Raw genomic sequence first — 24,823 nt, forward strand, 5'->3', positions numbered from 1 at the left:
CTTACTGTGTGCAGAGCTCTGTACTAAGTGCTTGGGAAGTACAAATCACTTTGGGAGAGTACAATATAACAGAGCTGGTAGACAAGGTCACTGCCCACAATGACCTTACAGTCTACAGGAACTTACAAACTACTTGAACATAGTCAATCAACTGTGACATGAAGTCATTTCTAACAGGCGCAAGGTTTCAGCAACTTAATGAGAGCTTCACAGTCCCATTCTAGCTTCTTTCACTATCCCATCTCTCCCTTCTCCTCCCCACATATCCCACAATTTTTCCTTTAAATTCTGGATAGGTGGAGAAGGGAAGTAAACAGAAGGTTTGCTAAGGATATGCTGATAGCCTGCTCTCTGCCATCACGCTCCCTCATTCCACCAAAAGTGGACAGGTAGGAGCAGGTTTGAATAAAAAATCTATTCACTAAACAACAGTCAAATGATCTGCTATAGGATGGGTCTGACTTCTGGTCCACTGCATAGATATTTTTGTCCTCACCAGAAGAGTAGAGTGGGTAGGGGAAGAAGGAAGAAACAAAGTAAGAACAAAGGATCAGCAGGATAGAGAGTGTCAGAGGAAGCAGTGTAGGATGTCAAGGCAACACATTATTCAAGAGAGGAACTGTGAAGGGAAATACCAAGAGATGATGAAAATGTGGTCAGAAAATAAAGAGTCAAACAGAAGAGCAAGTGGTCAGATGTTGGCCTTTCCTCATCAGGTTTGTTCAAGAAATCCAGCCCACAAGTGACTACCCCAATGTCTATATGGTAGGGCTTTAGCTAATACATCAAATTGCTGGAATACCCTCTCTTTCCCACCCATCTATATGCTTTTTGCAAATGCAGAATTGTCAGCCCCCAGAAAGGAAGCATTTGGCCTCAGTGATGCTGTGTTGTATATTTTCCCTTCTTCGGGGTGAGTGGGAGGGAAGAGAAGAAATGAAGTTCTTCTTCCCTCTGATTTTTAAATAAAAATGATAATAATAATAATAAAAGGGCTGCCAGTTATCAAGGCAGGGAACAGTACAGCTTGTTATTTTGCAGGTATGGGTTTCTGAAAGAGAGGCAACCAAAAGTGGTAGGCTAAGCAACAAAATGGGAAATTAAAAGGCAGCTGGTTTTAATCCCACCACTAATATTCATTCACTCAATTGTATTTATTGAGTGCAGAGCACTGTACTAAACACTTGGAAGAGTACAATATAACAATAAACAGACACATTCCCTGCCCACAGTGGGCTTACAGTCTAGAGGGATGAGCTTACAGCCTATGTGATGAGACCTTAAATGACTCAGGCTGCTATCCTAGTCTCCATTTTCCACCTCTCCAAAGTAGGGCTGATGATACAGACTTGCCTTTCATGCCTATCATGAGAATTAACTAATAAAACAGATTGACAGGTCTTACAATTTAATAGTACATTCAGAATGCTTCAATTGGGAAGCTATGCTCTGCAAAGATTCACTCTAAAGCTCTACTCCTCTGACAATAGTGGAGGTTAGACTATCTTTGTTAAAGTTACATTTCTGAATTGTAGTCAACAGGAAAAAAAGTTTGGGAATATGACCTTTTTGAGAGATTATCTCCTAAACCTTGAAACTTCAAAGGGGTCAGAACACAATAAAAACATACTGAGGCCTTCTCCTTGAGATTCAATGAGCATCTTTTTTTTTTAATCAGGTAACCAGACAGTCATTATTTCATGATTTTCCAAAACAGGCTGCAAGGCAGAGATTATGAGACAGGCTATGCAGTCACTACTCAGATGAAGACTTTCTGTTCTAGGAGGTGGGGAAGGAAGAGGAAAATAGATTCAGAAGTGGCTGAACCAATTTTCCTTGGTACCCCAAAACACTGAGATCCATCCTTCTTCACGCATCATGGATTCCCCCACTCTCAAACGTCCTATGGCAATCTGACTACTCTACCATATTCCATTTAGAAGCTGGCATCTCCATTTCCTGCAATCACAAGCTCATGGACACCTGCCCCCATTTAAAGGAATGCAGAAATGCTAAGCAATAGCAATCTGAGAGTAATAACATCATTAAGGAAGAGGCTAGGAGTGAAAACAAGGGCTATGAGAGGGCATAAGGAAAGACAGCCAGCTACAAATAATACATAACAAAATTGGCTCTAGTTTCTGCCCAACCATAACAAAGTACCTAAGTAAAAATAACACCTTGATGACATACGCTCCTTTAAAGAATATGTCAGAAACCTAGTTTAGGTCATCAATGGTAGTATTGAGCGTTTACCATGTAAGAGTATGGTACTAAGCATTTGGGAGAGTACAATGTTCTAGACTGTGAGCCCATTTTTGGGTAGGGACTGTCTCTATATGCTGCCGACTTGTACTTCCCAAGCGCTTAGTACAGTGCTCTTCACACAGTAAGCGCTCAATAAATACGATTGAATGAATGAATACAATGCAACAAGGTGGTAGACTCGTTCCCTGTCCACAACAAGCTTACAGTCTAGAAGGGGAAACAGACATTGATATAAAGACTTTATAATATAAAATATATATATATATATATATATATATATACATATGCATTTATATATTAGTGCTATGGAGTTGAGGGTGGGGTGAATATAAAATGCCCAAAGGACACAAATCCAAGTACATAGATGATTTAGAAGGGATAGGGAGCCAGGGAAAAGAGGGCTGAAACCGGGAAGTCCTCTTGGAGAAGATGTGACCTTAACCGCATTACCAGCAATGTGAAGAGAATACAGAAAGTAACACCAATAGCTCCTTCAAAACTGAAATAAATCAATAGAGCAGGTTAAGAGTGGAAAGTAAGTGAAATTCTGGAGGGGGTTTCTGAAGCCTGGGAAGCCTGAGGCTGAGGAGGCTGAAGTCTGAGGAGGGGGAAGCCTGCAAATCGAGGGTAGTGTATACATAAAGCCCTATTATTGGAATTCAATAACAACAAAGACTGATACCAACTGTGCGTCTGTGAATAAAGTACACAATCAATCATGACAGGGATCATGTCTTCTGACATTCCGTTAATCAGTGCTCTATATAGAGCAGATGCTAAATCAATACTATTGGTTCATTGATGAATCATTCACTGATATGCTATTTAAACCTGATAATAATGATGGTATTTTAAGCGCTTACTATGTGCCAAGCACTGTTGTAAGCGCTGGGGTAGGTACAAGGTAATCAGGTTGTCCCATGTGGGGCTCACAGCCTTAATTCCCATTTTACTGATGAGGTAACTGAAGGACAGAGAAGTGAAGTGACTTGCCCAAAGTAACACAGCTCATAAGAGGCAGAGGCTGGATTAGAACCCAAGACCTCTGACTCCCAAGGTTGTGCTCTTGCCACTAAGATTTTCATTTCTCTTACTGCCAACTATGTGCATTTGTATGTGTGTTCTGAGGGAAAAAGGAGGCGGTAGAGGCTAATTTTAATATGAAGACTTTGTGTTTAAGATGGAACAGACTGATTCATTAATGTACAGGGAATTCATGAGGAAAGTACATGGACAATCCACCAAGTACAAAGGACCTGCTAAGTCAAGTAAAAGACACCTTTAAAAGAAAGTACTACATTCCTAGATTACAGCAGAGATCAGGTGAAAAAATGTTTCAGTCCTTTTCCCTCTTAATCAAGTGAATAAACCAGGTCTAGGATGGGAACCTGAGAGACAGCAAAAGAAGGAAGCTGGGAAGGAAAGGAAGCAAGGTGAGCTGGGCTGGACACTTTGGTTTCAGATACATCCCATTTGCCCTATCCCAAATCTTACACAACCTAAGCGATGACATTCAAAGAAAGTGGATGGGAAGAGAAGAGGGGATGGGAATCAATCAATCACATTTATTGAGCTCTTACTGTGTGCAGAGCATGGTACTAAGCCCTTTGGAAAGTACAGTATAACAATATAATGGAGTTTTTAGACACATTCCCTGCCCCAAATGAGCTTACAATCTAGAGGATGGTAGGGAAGAGCCCTTTCAAGACAGTGAAGGCATCTTATGGGGTCCTCACTTTCAGCACTCAAAGCAATCACTCAGTGCATCTGAAAAAAAGCTTACCAAAGGTGGGAAAAGTCTCCAAACTTCACCTTAGCTAAACCAGAAATAGTCACTTGCCAAAACAAGGGCCCCTTATCTCAGTTACACAGACTGTCATTTTCATTCACATCTCTGGGTCTGGTGTCTTTTAGGCAGGTTTCGGGCAGATAAGCCTCCACTTATTTGCATCATGGTTCATGGGCAAACATAAATCCCTAGAACCAGATAGAAAAACAGTACGCACTACTGAAAATGGATGTCAGATGGGGCAATTTAGAAGCTCTCAGAGGCACTGAAGGAAAGCCCCAAGTAAAACACAGGGCAGGAGTTCAATTTAGAGGAATCAAAGACTCTAGTGAGATTGTCTTCAGAAGCACAGTGGAAAGAGGACAAGCTTGGGAGTGAGAAGACTTGGGTTCTAATCCCTGCCCTGCAACTTGTCATCATCATCATCACCAATCGTATTTATTGAGTGCTTCCTATGTGCAGAGCACTGTACTAAGCGCTTGGGAAGTACAAATTGGCAACATATAGAGACAGTCCCTACCCAACAGTGGGCTCACAGTCTCACAGTCTGTCAGCTGGGTAACCTTGGGCAAGTTGCTTCACTTCTCTGTACGTCTGTTCTCTCCCCTGTAAAATGAGGATTAAGACTTTGAGACCCATGGGGGACATGGATTGTGTTCAACCTGATTAGTTTGTATCTACCCCAGCACCTGGTACAGTGCCTGACACATAAGTGTTTAACAAATACCATTAAAAAATAAAACCAAACACAGGCAAGCAGTGGCAACTTCCATAATCCATGCACAGGAGATTGGTAAAAAGCCTAATGATATGAGTCACTGAGGCTCCTATACATAGCATCTCAAAATATAACTGGGATCCCAAAGTAGTCATTTTGATTCAAGGAGCTGAAATGCTCTATGTCATATCGCACATAGACTTTACTTCTTCCCACCAACACTGCTTACAGCACATCTGAAGTGAGGCAGACACAGATATATTTGAGAAAGTGATGATTGAATGCCAGATACCACCTGCTACTTTCATTAATTCATGAAGACCATAGAACGCTTGAGTGCCCCAGTGAAGCTAACCTTGCTTGAAACTTCCTGGGTAACCTTAAATAAAAAAAGTTAAGGTTAATGTGTTCATGAAAAATAACTGTTTCTAGTCTCTTTAGTGGGTTTCCCTCTATCCTGTTTAAGAGAAATGATGTGGCTAAAGCTAAATTGAGATAACTCCATATACAACACACCTGTCAAAACTATTCACTTTGTGAGAAACAGATGAGAAAATTTTTGTCTTTCATGAATCATGAATGGTTTGTTCACATAAAGTTTTGTGGAAAAATCAATCAACATGAACAATTCAGAAGTGATTAAGAATAATGCAATACTGTACAATTACATTTCCATCAACAGATGATAAGGAAAGGATTCTCTTAGTTGTGCTTTCATTTGTGATTGCTTTTTCTTCTGTAAAGGTCTTGAGAAAGTCAGTGTTGTTCACAATCTCTCTTTCCGGGCACACAGCTCTTGGTAACTCAATTACAGGTGTACACACACACACACACACTTTCTCTCTGTCTCAATTACAACTACACATACATATTTCTTTTGTTTAATTGCTGCAACTTTGGTAGAGTACTGTTTCATCATTTACTGTTCTGGTACCTGCCAAAAATTAATTTTTCAAGCAGTCTCCCACTCCACCCATTCCAAAACACACACACACACACACACACACACACACACACACACACACGTGTTCTTTTCACCCTCAATATCCAATCTCTTGGGAAATTCACCCTCTCACATAGTTTTAATTGTTATCTTTAGGTGGAATCCTCACAAAGCTTATCTCACCTCTCTCCTGCATCCAGTCCCATATCTCCTCTATCCCCTAAAACATCTTTACCTATAAGGCCTGCCCTGCAGACACCTCTAACTCAAAAGGCCCCAAACTGAACTCATCTTACTTCTTCAACCTTCCTTAGCTCCTCTCAACTCCCCATTTCTACTAACAATACCACTATCCTCCCTGATTTTTTTTAAATGGTATTTGTAAAGCACTTGCTATGTGTCAGGCACTGTACTAAAGTGCTGGGGTAGACACAAGCTAAATAGGTCAGATACAGTCCACATCCTACGTAGGGCTCACGGTCTTAATCCCCACTTTATAGATGAGAGAACTGAGGAACAGGGAAGTTAAGTGATTTGCCCAAGGTCACAAACCAGACAAGTGGCAGAGCTGGTATTAGAACCCAGGTCTTCTTACTTCCAGTCTCGTGTTCTCCCTGTGAGAACACAACCGTGGTAGATTCCTTGACTTCTCACAGTCATTCCGCTCTTGCAGCCAATCCACTGCTAAAACATGTAGATTTTTCCTCAAAAACATTTCTTTTGTCAGCCCCTGCTACTCATTCATACAATTTGGCTCAAATGCACAGGTGACACAGAAGGTATAGGGATTGGGGAAAGGGGGAATAATTGGGAAAGGCGTCTTGGAGGAGATGTGATTATTTTGAAATTGATTTTTTGAAGTATTTGAAGTCTGAAGCTGGGGAGACTGGTGGTCTGGCATATATGGAGGAGCAGGGAACTATAGGTCAGAGAGGATGTGGGCGAGTGTTGGCTGTGAGATAGATGAGACTGAGGTATAGTGATTAAGTTGGTGTTGGAGGAGTGAAGTGTACGGATGGTTGTAGTTGGAAATCAGCAAGGTAAGGTAGAAGGAGGTGAGCTGATTGAATACTTTAAAACTCGGATCATCAGATCATCCTCCTGGAACACTGCTCAGCACCCATCCCTGCCTCTCCCCCAAATCCTCCAATGGTTGCCCAATTCCAGCATGGGGAAGCTGAAACACCAACAGCGCAGTTAGCCCACACTTGGACTTCCAAGACTTCCCACTTGGGAGAGAAGCTGCCCCTGACCTCCCATGCCAACTGAACTCCCACCGGCCACTGCTCCAATATGGGGAGGATTCAGACAGTGGAACCATGAGGTCTTCTAAACTTTTGGAATTGCGGAAAGGTCATAGCCTGCCTGTGGCTGTGACTTTCTGTGAATGTTGGATTACGCCGTGAGGATCCTGACATTGGGTTCTCTAGCCACAAAGCCTTATTACTCTCGAATTTGTCATTGTCTCTATCAAGTTTTTCTTTCCATCTTCAGGGCACTAAACCCCTTCCCCATTTATTTGTACGTGCTGAGGATTTTTGAGGCCCGGGGATCGTGTATCAAGCTCATCCCTGTAATGTTTTTTCCAGGGTTTGGCAAACCATGGGTGCTTAATATTGCTTCTCCTACCACTACCACTCATCCTAAACTTGTATTTCGAGAAGCAGGGGTTTTAAAATAGATTCAGCTCCTTGGCATTAGAGGAACCTGAAATGTGTGTGCAATTTCAGTTTTTGATTATCAAATTTTCAACTGTTATCATTCAAAACAATTAAAACAGAATTCCATAAGATAAAAAAGTTCTGGTGGATACATTTTAATAAGATAGACAATCGCATAGACTTTAAATCATTTTAAAATATGTTTTCAGATTATTAGAAAATTATCTACTGAGGTTATCCAGTTGTACATCCCTAATGACTTAGCAACTGCATAATTTAGAGAACTGTTTGAAATTTTAGAGGAAGGCAGCACATTTTTGGTTTTTTTCTTTTTTTTCTCTTTTTGAATGAGCCATTACTAGAAGGGCTGCGCTGATATGTTTCCTTTTGTTCCCAAGAGAAAATCTAGAACATGACAAATGCTTTGTTAATGAATCATCTTAAGGCTAAAATTTAAAATTAAAGTCAGTAAAACTTTTAAATTATGTTTCTAATGGCATGTGATCAAATTCCCAAAACACATGGCATATTTCCACACTTTCCCAGTCTCCTCTTTTCTTGGTTGCTTTTTCTACACAAGGACAACTCTAGCATCAGTTTGGAGAAAGAAAAAGAACTTGTCAACCACAGCACTAATGACATCTAATCTATTAACTAGCAAAAGGAAGACTTGTTTTAGGTATCTTTTGTGGCAATTCTGCACAAATGGAGGGAAAAGCAGTCTATGGAGATCATTCAGGCACAATTGGCTTTGTATGTTTTGTGTTTATTTTGTATTTTTGGAATTCCTGCCAGGAATCCACCCAGTGGACAGCTGCTGCCCAGGGATGCTGAAGGCTCTTCATTCCACCACCTATCGCATCGACTGGATTCTAGATTCTGAGAACTGCACTAAAACCAGTAACTGAAGCAGCTGAGCATGGCAACAAAGTTTAGGGGTAGCAGGGTAAAGAGGGGGAGAAAGTAGTAGTGAGTAGAAAGTGCAATTTGTCTAATAGTTAGACGTGATGACACAAAGGGATGTTGACTGCATTTGGATAAGGGGAGAGTGGAATATGGAATTCACAAACCTTCTAAGACCTAGTGGAAAGAGAACAGCTTGGGGGTCAGAAGACATGGGTTCTAAACTCGATTCTGTCATTTGTCTGTTTTGTGACCTTAACTTATCTCTGCCTTCATTACCTCATCTGTAATATGAAGATAACACACTTCTTCCTGCCCCTTAAAAATGAACCTCATGTGGGGCAAGGACTGTGTCTTATCTGTTTATATTGTACCACCCCAACACTTAGTACAGTGCTTAGTTCAGAGTATGCACTTATACCAAAAACCACATTTTTTTTGTACTTGTTAAGCACTTTCGATGTATCAGGCACTGTTCTAAGCCTGAAGGTAGACTAAAGTTACTCAAGCTGAATACAGGCCACATCCTACATGAGGCTCCCATTCTTAACCCCCATTTTACATATAAGGTGACTGAGAAACAGAAAATTTGAGAATTCTTAACAAAAACCATCCAACGCAGAATTAGCCAAAAAGTGTGGGACAGTGGAATAATAGTAATTGTACTTGTTAAGCACTTACTATGTGCTAGGTACTGTACTAAGCACTGGGGTGGATACAAGCAAATTGGGTTAGACACAGTCCCTTACCCACATGGGGCTCACAGCCTCAATCCCCATTTTACAGATGAGGGAACTGAGGCACAAAGAAGTGAAGTGACTTGCCCAGGGTCACACAGCAGACATGCAGCAGAGCCAGGATTAGAACCCATGACCTCCTGACTATCCAGCTCATGCTCTATCCACTACACTGTGCTCCAGAGTGTGGGTCTTTGCTGTTGTGCTTGAAGACTAATAGTGGTCTTGGTTATAAAATCTCTTTTTTTTTTTTTTTTGCCAGAATCAGGTCAAGTACGCTAGAACTTAGGAGGTGAAAATTTGCAGCCTGTGTTTGACTTCTGAAATTAAATCAATCAATCGTATTTATTGAGTGCTTACTATGTGCAGAGCACTGTACTATGCACTTGGAAAGTACAAACTGGAAACATATAGAGATGGTCCCTACCCAAAATGGGCTCACAGTCTAGAAGGGGGAGACAGATAGCAAAACAAGTAGACAGGTGTCAATATCATTAGAATAGATGGAATTATAGCTATCTACACATCATTAATAAAATAATGTCCTGGAGGCCCTCCTCCATCTGGTCCTGCACTCTAAGCACGGGGTACACCAGATAATTTTATGTATATATTGCAAACTAGATAGAATTTTTACTACTGGTAGTAGTAACAATATTCATTAAATACCTCCTGGAAAAAAAAAATGCATGGGTGAAAATAGTCAGTCTCTGATTCCCTAGGGCCTTACAATCAAAAATAAGGCTAAGAGAGTGTGCAGCTCACAGATACAGGATCATGAAACAAAGAGGATATGCAAAAACAATGAAATAATAATAGCAATGATGGTATTTGTTAAGTGCTTACTATGTGCCAAGCACTGCTCTAACCACTGGGGTAGATACAAGGTAATCAGGTTGTCCCACTTGAGGCTCACAGTCTTAATCCCCATTTTACAAATGAGGTAACTGAGGCACAGATAAGTTAAGTAACTTGCCCAAAGGCACACATCTGACAAGCAGCGGGGCCGGGATTAGAACCCACCACCTCTGACTCCCAAGCCCATGCTCTTTCCTCTAAGCCACACTGCTTCTAAAAGAAAACAAAACAAAAACAAAAAAACAAGGACAAGATTGCTCTTGGGTATGCCTTTTTCAGAATCACTTTTCAGTACTTCCTTGTAATCAACTGCTGTCTAATACTGTTTTACAGTGCTCTTCACATGGTAAGTGCTCAAAAAATATGATCAGTTGATTAAATGATTGGATTAAAATCATTTAATCAATTGACCATATTTACTGAGTGTTTACTGTGCGGAGTGTTTATCTTCCTGTTTGTGTTTTTCAATAAAACTATAGGGGAAGCCCAGGAAGAAAAAGAGTACTATCCCCTGCAGATGGAGTATCTATACCTTGATTTTTGGATATGGGTGATGAAGCCCATACTATGGCAGGCTAAGTAATGAGAGTTGGGGCAAATTTAACAATTAAACTGTCACTGACTTGTCTAGGAGATTTAAGTGACCTCTCATCAGATACAATAACCAGCCAGTCTCTCCATCTATAAAGCAGAAAGAATATTCAGCGTCTCTGTAAACCCTTCTGGGGCTCTTAAATGCAAATCATGACATATCTTAAAACATCAGTAAGTACGGTAAGAGCAGAGGAAAGGGGTGCTAGGTTAAAACTAAAGGACCACATGCAAACTCCTGGGGGTTATACACCTCTCTAAACAGTCTGCCTAGGGTAGAAATCAAAGGAAAAAAACCTGAGAAAAAAAAAAATTCAATCCTAGAAGCCATCTGGGTTACAACTGAGACAGAGGGATAGAGGACTATGAAAACAGAACGCTTTCATGGCTGTCTAGACTTTCCACATTACCGAGTCTGTCTCTGCTCAGTCTAAGATAAAGAGCAAAAATATTAATCTCTACCACTGTGAACTCAGCACCATGGACTAGCAGTAAAAAAAGAGAAAGAGACAGCGGCTTGGTGAACTCTAGAGAGCTAAAGAAAGACCTCGAGAGAAAAAGAATGAGAGGGGCTTCCAGGAACAGTCTAGTTCAGACAGATCACTGCTCTAATCTACTTTTCTTTCCACAGTAAATTTGCATAGGGGTAATAACATCCTCTTAGGGGGAGAATCTGAAACAGAATGAAGATGGAGGCTGTTGGGTGTAAAAAGGGTCAAATGGCATTAAATGTTTAATAACAGGTGAGGTCAGAGGCAGTTGAGCTGTCAGGTTTAGACTCAGTGTTGCAGTTGGTGCTGAGAACCATACGAATTGTTACCAATCACTCTCGGGTGTGCATCACCACTGATGGTATTTATTGAGCACTTATGGTGTGCAGAGCACTGTACTAAACATTTGGGAGAGTAAAATATCACAGAGTTGGTAGACATGGTCCCAGCCAAGAATGAGATGGCAACATGCATTATGGCCAGAGTTGGCAATGTTATCACAGCCACTTTTACCAAAACTAAATGGGTGATCATATGAAATGCAGGTGTGTTTGGGTGTGATGGCACAGTTTAGGATGCAAAATCACTTTGCTCTTTCCCTTTGGTAATTTATTTATATTAATGTCTGTCTCCCCCTCTAGACTGTAATTCCCATGTGGGCAGGCTGTGCACACAGTAAGTGCTCAATAAACATGACTGACTGCTGACGGTGCAGACCAATTAGTTTGCAGATGTGCTTGCAAAATTGTCTCTCACACTGGCTAAGTTCCTGAACATTTGTACTTTCCAAGCACTCAGTAGAGTGCTCTGCATACAGTAAGTGCTCACTAAATATGTTTGAATGAACGAATGAACATTTGTTGCCAGGCTTTGCAAGCTATGACCCTTCCCATCTTTTCTCCCCACCCACCACAAATCTTGGGTATATAAGCAAAAGTTCAGAGTTCTGAAGGCCAGTTTTGATCTTCCTCACCTCAGTTCATTGGCATGAGATTGATTAATCTTAAACAAGTAACTCCCCTAATAGAGTAATGTAATTCTTAAACCTCTCACCTGCCTTCAAAACAGTAAACCACACCCTTCTTGAAATATCTAATTTTGATTTCAACTACCACCTCTACGTGGATGAATCCCAAATCTACATCGCCAGCTCTTACCTCTCTCCCTCTCTGCAGTATCACATTTCCTCTTGCCTTCAGGACATCTCTACTCAAACGCCCCACCTACACCTCAAACTAAAACATGTCCAAAACAGAACTTCTTATCTTCCCATCCAAAACCTGTCTTCCCTATTTCTTCCTTTCCCACCAGGGTAGACCACATCACCATCTTCCCTGTCTGATAAGCATGTAAACTTGGAATTATCCTCAACTCATCTCTCTCACTCAACTCACATATTCAATCTATCACCAAATCCTATAGGTTCTACCTTCATATCATGGCTAAAATCCGCACTTTCCTCTCCACCCAAACTGCTCCTATATTGATCCAAGCAATACTTAAATCAATCAATCAGTGGTACTTATTGAGTGCTTACCTTGTGCAGACCACAATACTAAGTATTTGGGAAAATACAATACAAGAGTTGGTACGCAGGTTCCCTGCCTTGACTACTGCATCAGCCACATCGATGACCTCCCTGCCTCTCCCCACTCTGGTCTTTACTTCACTCTGCTGCTCAGATCACTTTTCTAGAAAATCATTCAGTCCACATCTCTCCATTCCTCAAGAACCTCAAGTATTTGCCCATCCACCTCCACATCAACAGAAATTCCTTACCATTGACTTTAAAGCACTCAGTCAGCTTGCCCACTCCTATCTTAAGTTAACTGTCCAACGAAAACCCAGCCTAAATACTTCACTCCCCTAACACCAACATACTCACTGAACCTCGATCTCATCTATCTCACCACCCACACCCTTCCTCCATCCAGGAACATCCTCTAAACCACCACTCCCCCAAAACCTTAGTAAAATACAATTCCTCCATGAGGCCCTCCCGGATTAAGCCCTCATTTCTCCTACTCTTTCTCCCTTCTGTGCCACCTATGCCCCTGAATCTGTACCCTTTAAGCAACTGATATTAACCCCTCCCTCAGGTCCACAGCATTTATATACACATCCTCAATCTACTTTATTGTCTATCTTCCCCCCTCGACCATAAGCTCCTTGTGGGCAGGGAAAGTGTCTGTTGTGTACTCTGTTGTACTCTACTCTCCCAAGCACTTAGTATGGTGCTAAGCACTTAAGCACAGTAAACACTTAAAAATACCAAAGGCAATGACAAGATACATGACATGATGGAAAATTTCAGCAAATTTCCAGGAGTCCCTTTAGAAAATGGAATTGTCTTTACAGGGAAATAAAAGAAGAGCATGGGCCTGGGAGTCAGAGAATGCGGGTTCTAATCCCAGCCACATGTATGCTCTGGGCAAGTCACTTCACATCTCTGTGCCTCAGTTTTCTCATCTGCGAAATGGGGATTACTAGAGAAGCAGCGTGGCTTAGTGAAAAGAGCATGGGCTGGGGAGTCAGAGGTCATGGGTTCTAATCCCGGCTCTGCTACTTATCAGCTATGTGACTTTGGGCAAGTCACTTAACTTCTCTGTGCCTCAGTTACCTCATCTGTAAAATGGGGATTAAGACTGTGAACCCCACATGGGCCAACCTGGTTACCTTGTATCTACCCCAGCGGGGTAGGACAACCTCATTTCCTTACATCAACCCCAGCACTTAGAACAGTGCTTGGCACACAGTAAGCACTTAACAAATACCGTTATTGTTATTATTATTATTATTATTATTACTACTATGAGCCCTATGAGGGACAGGGACTGTGTCCAAACTGATTAGCTTGTTTCTACCCCCAGTGCATAGACCAGTGCTTGGCACACAGTAAGTGCTTAAATACCACAATTATTATTATCATAATTTAATGTTGAGAAAAGAGTCTTCTTTGGAGGACGACAATGAACTTCACTCCTGAAACTTCAGGCCAGAAAACCGGCATATGGAAGAATTGATTGTAGCTCCCAGATCCGCTTCTAGGCTTTCACCCCTCCAGACTGTGAGTTCGTCGTTTTTGATGTTATATTGTACTCTCCCAGCATTTAGTGCAGTGCTTTGCACACAACACTCAAATATGATAAATAATAATAATCCCTGCCATTCATGTTGCCACAGGGGCCGCAAATGGCAACCAGAGAATAGGAGGGAAGGTGCGTATGGTACTCTGCAGAGCATATAGAAAGTTGTCTTTTTTTAATGTGGTGGACACACATATGGCTGAAGTGACCACAGCAGGATTCAGCAAATGGTTGCCTCTGTAGCTACTGCAGTCTTCATTGCCCACATAAGCTATATATTTTTTAGTATTCCTGTTGGGTTTGTCCACCCCACAGAAAGCCCTAGGTGTAAAGTAAGCACTCAGTAAATACTACTGATTGATAGATTTTGGTGTCACAAATATTCACCACTGGCAGCACAGCCCTAGAAGATAGAGTCAGGAGTAGAACCCAGAACGGTACTTTTTCCCCTGGATTCACAGAACCAGGTTTGGCTAAGACAAACAACTTTTCTATCTGATTTCTTACGTAAAGGAGGCTTAAAAGAAATGATGCATGTCTTTCCCCAACATCTTAATGATCTCATCAGAATTCCATAAATGTCTGGCGGTGCCTTCAGAGCTGTCCCAGGCACGAGTGCTACTCTATATAAGATTATAAACAGTACAAATCTCAGTAAGTTTACAGAATAAACCTGCTGCTTTCTGGTCTCAGAGATCCAGTGTGGACTGACTGTAATTTCCTTTCCCTTTGAACTATCCAGAGGAATTCAGATTTCTTTTGTTTTACTTTTTAGGGTATATAGTTGTCAGTTTTCTAAATGTACACAACTTGAAATAAGATGATAGTTTGTTGGGTTTTTGTTGTTTTTTTTTTTTTCCTGCTCCCAAGATTGTGAAGAAAATCAAGAGAGGACACGCCTGCTCCCTCAGGGATGAGCCAGTGACCTCATGGATTACGAATTTCTAAGAGTCTAAGACAAAAGGGACAAAACGGACAATTTTGTTTTGCCTCATTTAATCATTTTGGTAAGAAACATGTGAGCAATAAACCAGAATTTTCTAGAACATGTTTTAATAACTGTAAAAGAGATCATTTGCAGAAGTTCTGCCTTCTGCTCACTGGGGCTGCTTGGTGAGATTGAGGAAGTGTAAGATGCTTGACTTCCTGGAGTGAGTCACTGCCATAACCCCCTGTGGCCATATTAATATAGCCAGGGGAAAATTTCCAGGAAACAAGTCTTACCATAATTACCAAAATAGCACAGGCAGCTGATTATTCAATCACTTAACTCCCTCTTCTTCATCAAAATAAGACGACAGTGGAACAGACTTATTCCTCAACATCTCTTGTTAAATGTCTTTCTCAACAATGGCATTAATCCTAAACTGTGACTCCAGTGCCTCTGTCAATCGACCAATAGCATTTACTGACTTATTTCAGGGCAATGAATACACACGGAGCACTTGGGGGACTACAAATTAATTGTACTCAAGAAGCTCACGATCTAGCAGTGATATATGTGTGGATAGGGATCATGTCTACCAACTCTGTTGTACTATACCCTCCCAAGCGCTTAGTACAGTGTTTTGCACATAGTAAGCATTCAAATACCATTGATGATATGTCATACTAATTAGACTTATACATAAGTTTTGTAATTGGGGTTTCCCCCGAAAAAGGAGACCAAATTTCCTATTATTGAGTATGTAACTATTTACATTAGCAACAGAAGACTCTTGATTGAGTCTTTAAGAGTGGCTACAAGAAGAAGGACCGCCCTCAGGATTGCACCTGCAGAGTTTCCAGTACTCTACCAGTCTCAGCTATGGGAGGGAGAGTCAAGCAGAGCCATACCCATTCCATTCCTAGCTTGGGCAGTGGCTAGAGAGTGGAAGGCAATCTGTTCAAGTTAAAAGTCACCTTTGCTGGGCAGCAGCACCATGGGAGAGAGTCAAGGGTGAAGACTCAAGTTTACTGCACAGAAGGCAGCAATGGTAAACCACTTCCGAATTTTTACCAAAAATCTATGGATCCACTACCAGACAGACTGCCGATGGAGGTGGGGCCTTCTAGGTGAGGTGTTCATGGAGGCACTATGGGTCAGAGACGACTCAACAGCATAAGACAAGAAGGAGGATGACTAAACTGTTTAAAACAGTTATAGCACAAGATTTAATCATATTTATTGAATGCTTATTGCATGCAGAGTATTGTACTAAGCACTTGGGAGAGTACAGTATAACAGAGTTGGTAGAGATATTCCCTACCCATAGACTAGAAGGGGAGACAGACATTAATATAAATAAATTACATATATGTACAGAAGTACTGTGGGGCTGAGAGTGGGGTGAATAAAGGGTGCAAATCCAAGAGCAAGGGTGGCACAGAAGAGACTGGGAGAAGAGGAAATGGGGGCTTAGTTGGCAAAGTGCACTTGGAGGAGATGTGCCTTCAGTTAGGCACATCTTTAGCTACCAAAAAGCTGAGCAGGGAGGCTTGGCATAAATCAGGCTAAAGAGCCAAAGGACTGAGACACTAAAAGAGCCACAGATCAGAGAGAAACAACAGTTCTTTGGCCAGAGAATACAGAGTGCTCTCTCTTTCTCTCTTTCACCAACACAGCAAGACCACAACAAAATCCAAAACTTTCGAGCACATTGTTCTGCTAGGGAATAAACAGATTTTCTGGGACAAAGGGAGAAACTACTGTTAAACCTGAGTTAAACTTCTTTACAAACAAGATCACTCTCTAGTAATATAATGGTTCATGACAATTACATTAGGAGGCACCAGAAAACTCAATTTTCGATAAGAAATGATTGTCAAAGCAACATTTAAGGTATAAAAATAGGAACAAGTCTGTTTTAGATTGAAGTGAAATTGGGAAGCAGTAAGGTAGAGGGGGAGAGGGGACAACAGAGAAAGAAGAAGAGTAGGTTCAGTTGGTGAACTAGCCTTTTATTGCCCTGAACCAGAAAAGGGAAAATAATCTAAATCGATAACCCACACATACGCACCCCCTTAAGCCTATGAGACTATCACAGAATGCAGATTTTAGGAAACAGCGCAAATAAATGCAAAAGCCAATAGGTTCATATCTCTGATCACTTTCTCAATTTGCAAAGGTGGGACAGGCGTCATCCAGATGAATGAAGAAAATTACCAGGTGGAGGAAAAGCAATATCTATGTATCCTGGTGAATTTTGACTCAAAAGTTATTTCCTTAAATTAGGTGACAGTTGAGCTGCTCTCATTTCTCATTAGAGAAGCAGCTTGGTTCAGTGGAAAAGAGCATGGGCTTTGGAGTCAGAGGTCATGGGTTCAAATTCCAGCTCTGCCAATTGTCAGCTGTGTGGCTTTGGCCACACTTAACTTCTTTGGACCTCAGTTCCCTCATCTGTAAAATGGGGATTAAGACTGTAAGCCCCCCGTGGGACAACCTGATCACTTTGTAGCCTCCCCAGCACTTAGAACAGTGCTTTGCACATAGTAAGTGCTTAATAAATGCTATTATTATTATTATTATTATTATTATTATTATTATTATTATTATTATTATTATTTCACTAAAAACAGTAAGTCTGATTCCCCTACGGCCTAAGCCTCCCCAGGACGAAGTCAAGCATCATTTGAGCATGCTTTAACTCATTCAGACCATAAGGATAACATAAAAGTCACAGGTTTGTAGCAGTGCAGACTAGAACACTGACTGAGATTTTCAGAATTCTAGATACAATCAAGCAAGAAATGGTATTTACTGAGAGCTTACTCTGCACAGAACACAGTATTAACTGCTTGGCTGAGTACCTCACAATTCAGTTGGTAGACCTGATCCCTGCCTTCAAGGTGTTTACAATCTAACAGGGTATATACATCAATAATTCAGTCCTAGTTTACACTGTTGACAGACAGCCTGTCTTCTGTGTGATCTTGGACAGATCACTTAAGTTCTCTAGACTCAGTTACCTCATCTGTAAAATGGGGATTTAGACTGTGAGTCCTATGGGGGACATGGTCTGTGTCCAACACGATAAGCTTCTATCTACCCCAGTGCTTGTTCAGTGCCTGGGACATACTAAGCACTTAAATACCATAAAAAATTGGTATGACTGTTCAAATACTAATCCATCAGTCAATAGTATTTGCTAGCTCTTGCTCTGTGCAATGTCCTGTATTAAGCATTTAGAATATTAAGAAAAGAGTACAGACCTAGGAATCAGAGGAGCTGTATACTAATCCCGGCTCTACCAATTGCTTGCTGTGTGACCTTGGACAAGTCACTTAACTTCTCTAAGCCTCAGTTCCTCAATCATAAAATGGGGATTAGATACCTATTCTCCCTCCTACATACATTGTGAGCCCCAATTGGGAGCAGACAGTCCAGCCTCTGCCACTTGCCTGCCATGTGACCTTGGGCAAGTCACTTAGTTTCTCTATGCCTCAATTCCCTAATCTGCAAAATGGGGATTAAAATGGGGTGGGGGGCTCCCATCTGGGACATGGTCTTTATCCAACCTGATTACCTTGTGCTTAGAATAGTGCCTGGCACAAAATAAGTGCTTAACAAATACCATAATAATAATTACTATAGAGTTAGAAGACATGAGAAAACTCTTCCCTCACATTCATTCATTCATTCAATCGTATTTATTGAGCGCTTATTGTGTGCAGAGCAATGTACTAAGCACTTGGGAAGTACAAGTCGGCAACATACAGAGACAGTCCCTACCCAACAACGGGCTCACAGTCTATAAGAGGAAGACAGACAACAAAACAAAACATGTAGACAGGTGTCAAAATCGTCAGAATCTCTATGGTTGTGTTTATATGTGCAAATTATCTGGGCACTTATCAAAATATTCCAAGAGATACAGGTATTTGTTCCAAAATCTGGATAATTCAAATTCATGTGAAGAGGCCATACTGTCTCTTTCCTGCAAACAGGGGAGCCAGGGGAGCCATGCTCTTCCCAGGATATCAATCAATTGCATTTACTGAGCGCTTACTCTGTACAGAGCACTGTACTAAGTGCTTGGGAGAGTACAATACAACAAAGTTGGTAGACACTCCTCAAACGACAAACTTCTGGGGCCCAGATCTAGTATCTTTTACAACGGTGCTTTTGGTGATTAGGTTACCTACCCTCGAAATAAAGATGGAGGCCCTCCATAGCCACTGTCAATTCAAGCATCCACAAAGGGCCACAGGCAATGAGGTTAAATGTATCAAGAAGAATACTAAAAAACAGTATCAACGAGCTCTAGTCTAGCTCTTTTACTGATTTTCAGGGTGACCTTAGGTAAGTTACTCATTCTGCCTCAGTTTCTCCACCTCTAACAGGGTCAGGATGCTGCCAAGCATTGTCCTAAAATTGCTGCACTAGGTGAACAGATTACCACTTTATGGTGATGGAATGACAAACCAGTGCTTTACTGTTAAAAGTTACAAGGATCACTAACATTAGAATCATTAACATTACTATATCAGAGTTCATTTCCTTAATCCAGTCATTCATTCATTCATTCAATCGTATTTATTGAGCGCTGTGTGCAGAGCACTGTACTAAGTGCTTGGGAAGTACAAATTGGCAACATATGGAGATGGTCCCTCCCCAATGAATAGAAAGTCTCTGTTTTAAAATGCCATACATGAAAAAATCAGAACTTCTGAGAGAGAAAGCGCATTCATCTTCTGGGGTCTTGCAATTCTAAGGCCTTGTACCAACCTCCATACTATTTTTCTGAGGCAAGTTTAGAAAAAGTTGACCAAAAAGAAAGGAAAAGGGTTGAAAAAAAGAAAGAGAGTGAGAGACCATCTGATAACACTTGATTCAGCCTATAGGAACTAACACATAAAAGAGTCATGTCCCTGAGCACTTTTCAGCAGCCTTTGAGAAAATCTCATCTTTCTACTTCCCTGGCTGGATAGTCGGTTTGAGTAATTTTCTCTTTCTCCTGGGGTTGGTTGCTAAGAGACGCTCTATTACTTCTCTTTCTCTTATGACCCGATTACTGTGATCAGCGAAGACAGCATGCAGACAACATCCTGACACGGCTCATACAAGAACATTGGGCTGGTTACAAAATGATGGACTCTGTTAACTCTCTCAAGCCCTTTAGTTCCGCATTGTCTTAGCAAAAGGCACAAAATCATTTCATTTCTTCCTCTTCTACTGGATGCAATAATTTGAACTGTTAAAACCAATGGGGCCTTAAGAGTAGAGGCTGGACTCCCCATCAAACACCACAACTAACACGGACAAACACACACATTCACACTATTCAAAATCAATTTTGCACTGGTAAATCATTTTCATGATTTCTTCTCTCAGTAGCCCCATGAATCAGGTTTGCTCTCCTACCATTCAGAGAGAATGATGTTAACAGAGATGTGGAGGCTAAGTGATGGATCCTAGGCCCCAGGGTCAACTGCAGGGAAGAGATGAGTAACTCGTGTCCCTTCCTCTCTAATTCTCTCTTCTTCCTTCCGCTTCTATCAAATTCAGTTGGCACAATGTTATTCCCTATTAAGGAATGAAATATTAGGTCTCCTGTCTTATTCCATTGAACAATTACTTTTGGGTATCACAATTATTCTACTCAACTATTGGAAAGGATTTTATCCCATGGAGATGTTTTTAGTTTGGCGTAGGAGGCAGGGCAACTTTCCTCTGGAGTAAGTGCAACTAAATTTTGAGTCTGCAACTCAAAATCAGCTGCTTCTTCCTGGGAACCATAAAGCTTAACCTGATGTTTGTGTCCCTCTCTCACATTGAGAGTTAAAGCTCTCAGGTCCTATGTCATTTATAGTTCCCTCAATACCCAAATCAAGGAACCCCTGCTATTCCCCAATCCTCTGTCTTCATTGCAACCAAGGCACTTTCTACTCAGCCATACCACACTCACTCACTCCCACCTCCATCAACTCACTCATGCTTGGCACTCCTTCCTTCCCCACATTAGACAGAGACAAAAGCTCTCCCCACATTCAGACACGCACATAGATGTGTATATAGAGAATTATCTAACATATAATTTAAAGAATGTGTGACTAGATAAAAATAAATGTAAGTGGTTCAATAAATCAGTAATGCATAAATAAATACATAAATAAAAGAGTGAAGAGGCTATAGAAAGGGCATGACCCTGATTGTGGTAGGATTAACCAAGGAATGCTTTGTGAAAACAAATCAATCATTGGTCCTTACTGAGCACTTCCTGTGGGCAGAGCACTGTACTAAGCATTTGGGAGAGTACAACAGAGTTGGTAAACACAATCTCTGCCAACAAGGAGCTTAACTGCCTAGAGGGAGGGACAGACGTTAATATAAATTACAGATATGTACATAAAGTGCTGTGGGGCTGAAGGCGGGGTGAATATCAAGTGCTCAAAGGGTACTTTGCAGGTGCATAGGTTACAGAGAAGGGAGAGGGAGCTGGGGAAAAAAGGGCTTAAGGATATGTAATCTTAATAAGGCTTTGCAGGAGAGAAGGATTGTAGTATGGCATATATGGAAGGGTAGGGAATTCTAGGCCACAGGGAGGATGGGGGAAATGGGTTTGGTGGTGAGATAGACAAGATCAAGGCACAGTGAACAAGGTGGCACTGGAGGAGAGAAGTGTGCAGGCTGGACTGAGTTGTACTAGGAAATTGGTGAGGTAAGTTATGAGGGGGCCAGCTAATTGAGGCCTTGAAAGCCAGTGTTGCTTTACTGAAGAACTCTGGAGAAAGTGACAAGTTTCACAAAGGTGAGGGAGGAAAGTATTCCTGACAGAACAAATGATGTGAATGAGAGATGAACTGGAGATAGGAGAATCAAGGGCAAAGGACAGTAAGGAGGTTGCATGAGAATATTTAAAAGCACAAGCTGGGGTGTAGCAGGCAGATGGAAGCATGTAGGTAAAAGAGAGAGGGCTGGTGGAGAGCTTTGAAGCTAAAGGCAGGAATTTCTATTTTATACAAGAAGCAAAAGCAAACCTCTGGAGAGATTAAGGAAGGGGTGAGTGATGTGCTCCCACTGGCATTTTAGAAAGATAATTTGTGCAGTTTAATGAATGGTAGATTGAAGAGGAGCGATGTTGCAGGTGGGAACACTGGCAAAGAAGCCTCTACAACAGGGAGGTGATGAGAGCGGTTTTGTTTTTTTTAACTGGTATCTGTTAAGTGCTATGTGTCAGGCACTGTACTAAGCACTGGAGTAGATACAAGTTAATCAGGTTGGACACAGTCCATGTCACACATGGGGCCCACAGTCTTAATCCCCATTTCGCTGATGAGGGAACTGACACATAAAGAAGTTAAGTGACTTGCCCAAGGTCACTCAGCAGACAAGTTGGGGAGCTGGGATTAGACCTCAGGTCCAGGCCTGTGCTTTATCCATTAGGCCACACCACTGGAACAAGAATGTTAAGGAGAGGGTTAATGAGAAAACTTCAAATAATAGTAGCAAATGGTATTTGTTAAACACCCAGCAGAGTACTGTACTAAGGGTACACTGGTAAGACTTAGACATGATTCTTGGTCCTTCAGGGTCCCACATCATGGAAAAAAATGAAAGAATATTATCCAAAAAGCACGAGACAAAATTTAGAGTCCAGCAAGTCTGGTGGTAATGGGACACTGGCAAAGAGTCCCTTTGATCAGCCATCCAGGACACTGTGGATTCTAGAACTATTTGTTTCACTTTTTATCTTATCCAAAAAATTTACCACCACTTCTTAGTCTGTTTAAATAATTTAAATGTCTGACTTTTACAACCTGCCCTAGTTTGACTGCTTACTGCTTCCTTAAACATTTTTAACATTTCCTTTACACTTTTCTCATCCTGATTAGGTGGTCTAAAGTACATGCCTATTATAGCATTGATGCTTAAGTATAGAATTACCTGACTCAATGGCTCTGAGAGTGATGAGAAATGGGGAAACGTGAAAGTGAATACTGGAGGGAAGATGGATTCTAAGGGGAGAATGGATTGTGTAGACGGGGCCATTTTGAGACGGAGGGCATTAGAAGCAGATGGAGTTTAAAGGGAAGGGGCATTTGGAGAGAGAAGATTATATAAGCAGGAATTTGTCATTTTAGGGCTTTGGGGTTTCTGGGGCTTAGAGGGATCGCGTTCTGGGTGAAGACACTGAAAACACTTGGTAGGATTATTTAGGAAATCTAAAAGTAATGCTTAGATGTTACTGTGTTAAACACTGGATTGTATATTTTCATGACTTTTTAAGTGATCCCTTATGATTTTAATCTTTGAAATTGCCATTTCTTCTTGTAAAAAATAAAACGTCCTAGCTATTTGCATTAAGGCTTTCCACCAACTATCTTTCTCTTACTTATGAACTCTACTTGCATCATATCTCAACTTGCAGTTTTTGTTCCTTTCAAACTAATCTGACTCTCCTACCTCTTGACCTATCTTTCATGCCTTTTTCCCCTGCACTGAACTCCCTCCCTTTTCATCCCCTAAACCACAAAACTCCCCCAGTTCAAAGCACTCCTAGAAAGTCATCTCCTCCAAAAGGCTAACATGATTAACCCCTAGTAAGTTCATTCCACCAGTCCCCCCCATGATGCATATATGCTATTTAATTATCTACCTGCTAACTTTGGTCTCTTTTATTATTTGCTTCAATCAATCAGTGGTTTTTCCTGAACACTTACTGTGTGTACAGCACTGTACTAAGCACTTGAGAGAGTGCAATACAACAGAGTTGATAGACATCCCCTGCCCACAAGAGTCTTACAGTCTGGAGGGAGAGCCACACATTAATATAAATAAATTAATGCCAGATAGGTACATAAGTGCTATAAGCCTGAGTGAGGGGGGAATATCAAAACACAACCTCTGCCCACAACAAGCTTACAGTCTACAGGGGCAGACAGGCATTAAAACAAATTAAGGCTCTGCAAATAACTGCTGATGGCAGGGTGAATATCAAGTGCTTATAGGGAACAGATCCAAATGCGTAAGTGACACAGAAGGGAAAGGGAGTACGGGAAATGAGAATTAGTCAGAGATAGTCTCTCAGAGGAGATGTGATTTGAATAAGTCTTTGAAGGTGAGGAGTTGGTGGTCTATTATATAGGAGGAGGGAGTTCCAGATCAGAGGGAGAATGTGGGCAAGGGGTCAGTAGTGAGCTAGAGGTACACTGAGTAAGTTGGCATTAAGGGAGCCAAGTGTGCCAACAGGGCATCTTGCTTTCTTTTTGCACCTCAAAAACTAGCAAGTAATATCCCTCTATCTTCATTAGAATGGAGAAGTAGCATGGGCTAGTGGAAAGAGCATGTGCCCGGCAGTCAGAGGATCTGGGCTCTAATTCTGGTTCTGCCACTTGTCTGCTGCATGACCTTGCCAAAGTATTTAACTTCTCTGTGCCTCAGTTCCCTCACCTGCAAAATGGGCATTCAATATCTGCTCTCCCTCCTCTTTCGAATGAGAGCCCCATGTAGGACCTGATTATCTTGTATCTACCCCAGTGCATAGTACAGTTCTTGATACATAGTAAGCGCTTAACAATTATTATCATTATTATGCTTCTCAAGGGTATAGCTTTCCCTGGACCAGGTCTTCTACTCCAAGTACCTGTACTTGCAACTATACTGAAATACTACTAAGTGCAATGCTCTACAAAGTGCTCAATAACTGTTTCTGTTGTGGAGGATGATGCCAATGACGGCTTTTCTTGATCTGTTTTCTCTTCCCTTCTTAACCACCCATTGCCATTTCCCTAAACCCTTATACAGGGAAACAGTCAAGAACCACCAGGCACAAGGAACCAGGATAGAGTAAAGGGAA

The 24,823-nt window shown here is 41.4% G+C and overlaps 1 protein-coding gene and 1 non-coding gene across 2 annotated transcripts in view; one reads left to right on the plus strand and one right to left on the minus strand.

Annotated features, from left to right (window-relative positions):
* Positions 1 to 24,823, minus strand: part of LOC119930838 (LIM domain containing preferred translocation partner in lipoma) — a 728,061-nt gene that overhangs the window by 437,700 nt on the left and 265,538 nt on the right.
* On the plus strand, positions 15,799 to 15,938 carry LOC119931177. The gene has a single exon (XR_005452034.1). It is a non-coding gene; the product is annotated as a small nucleolar RNA SNORA7 (small nucleolar RNA).

Source organism: Tachyglossus aculeatus, chromosome 7, assembly GCF_015852505.1.
Source record: "Tachyglossus aculeatus isolate mTacAcu1 chromosome 7, mTacAcu1.pri, whole genome shotgun sequence".
NCBI lineage: Eukaryota > Metazoa > Chordata > Mammalia > Monotremata > Tachyglossidae > Tachyglossus > Tachyglossus aculeatus.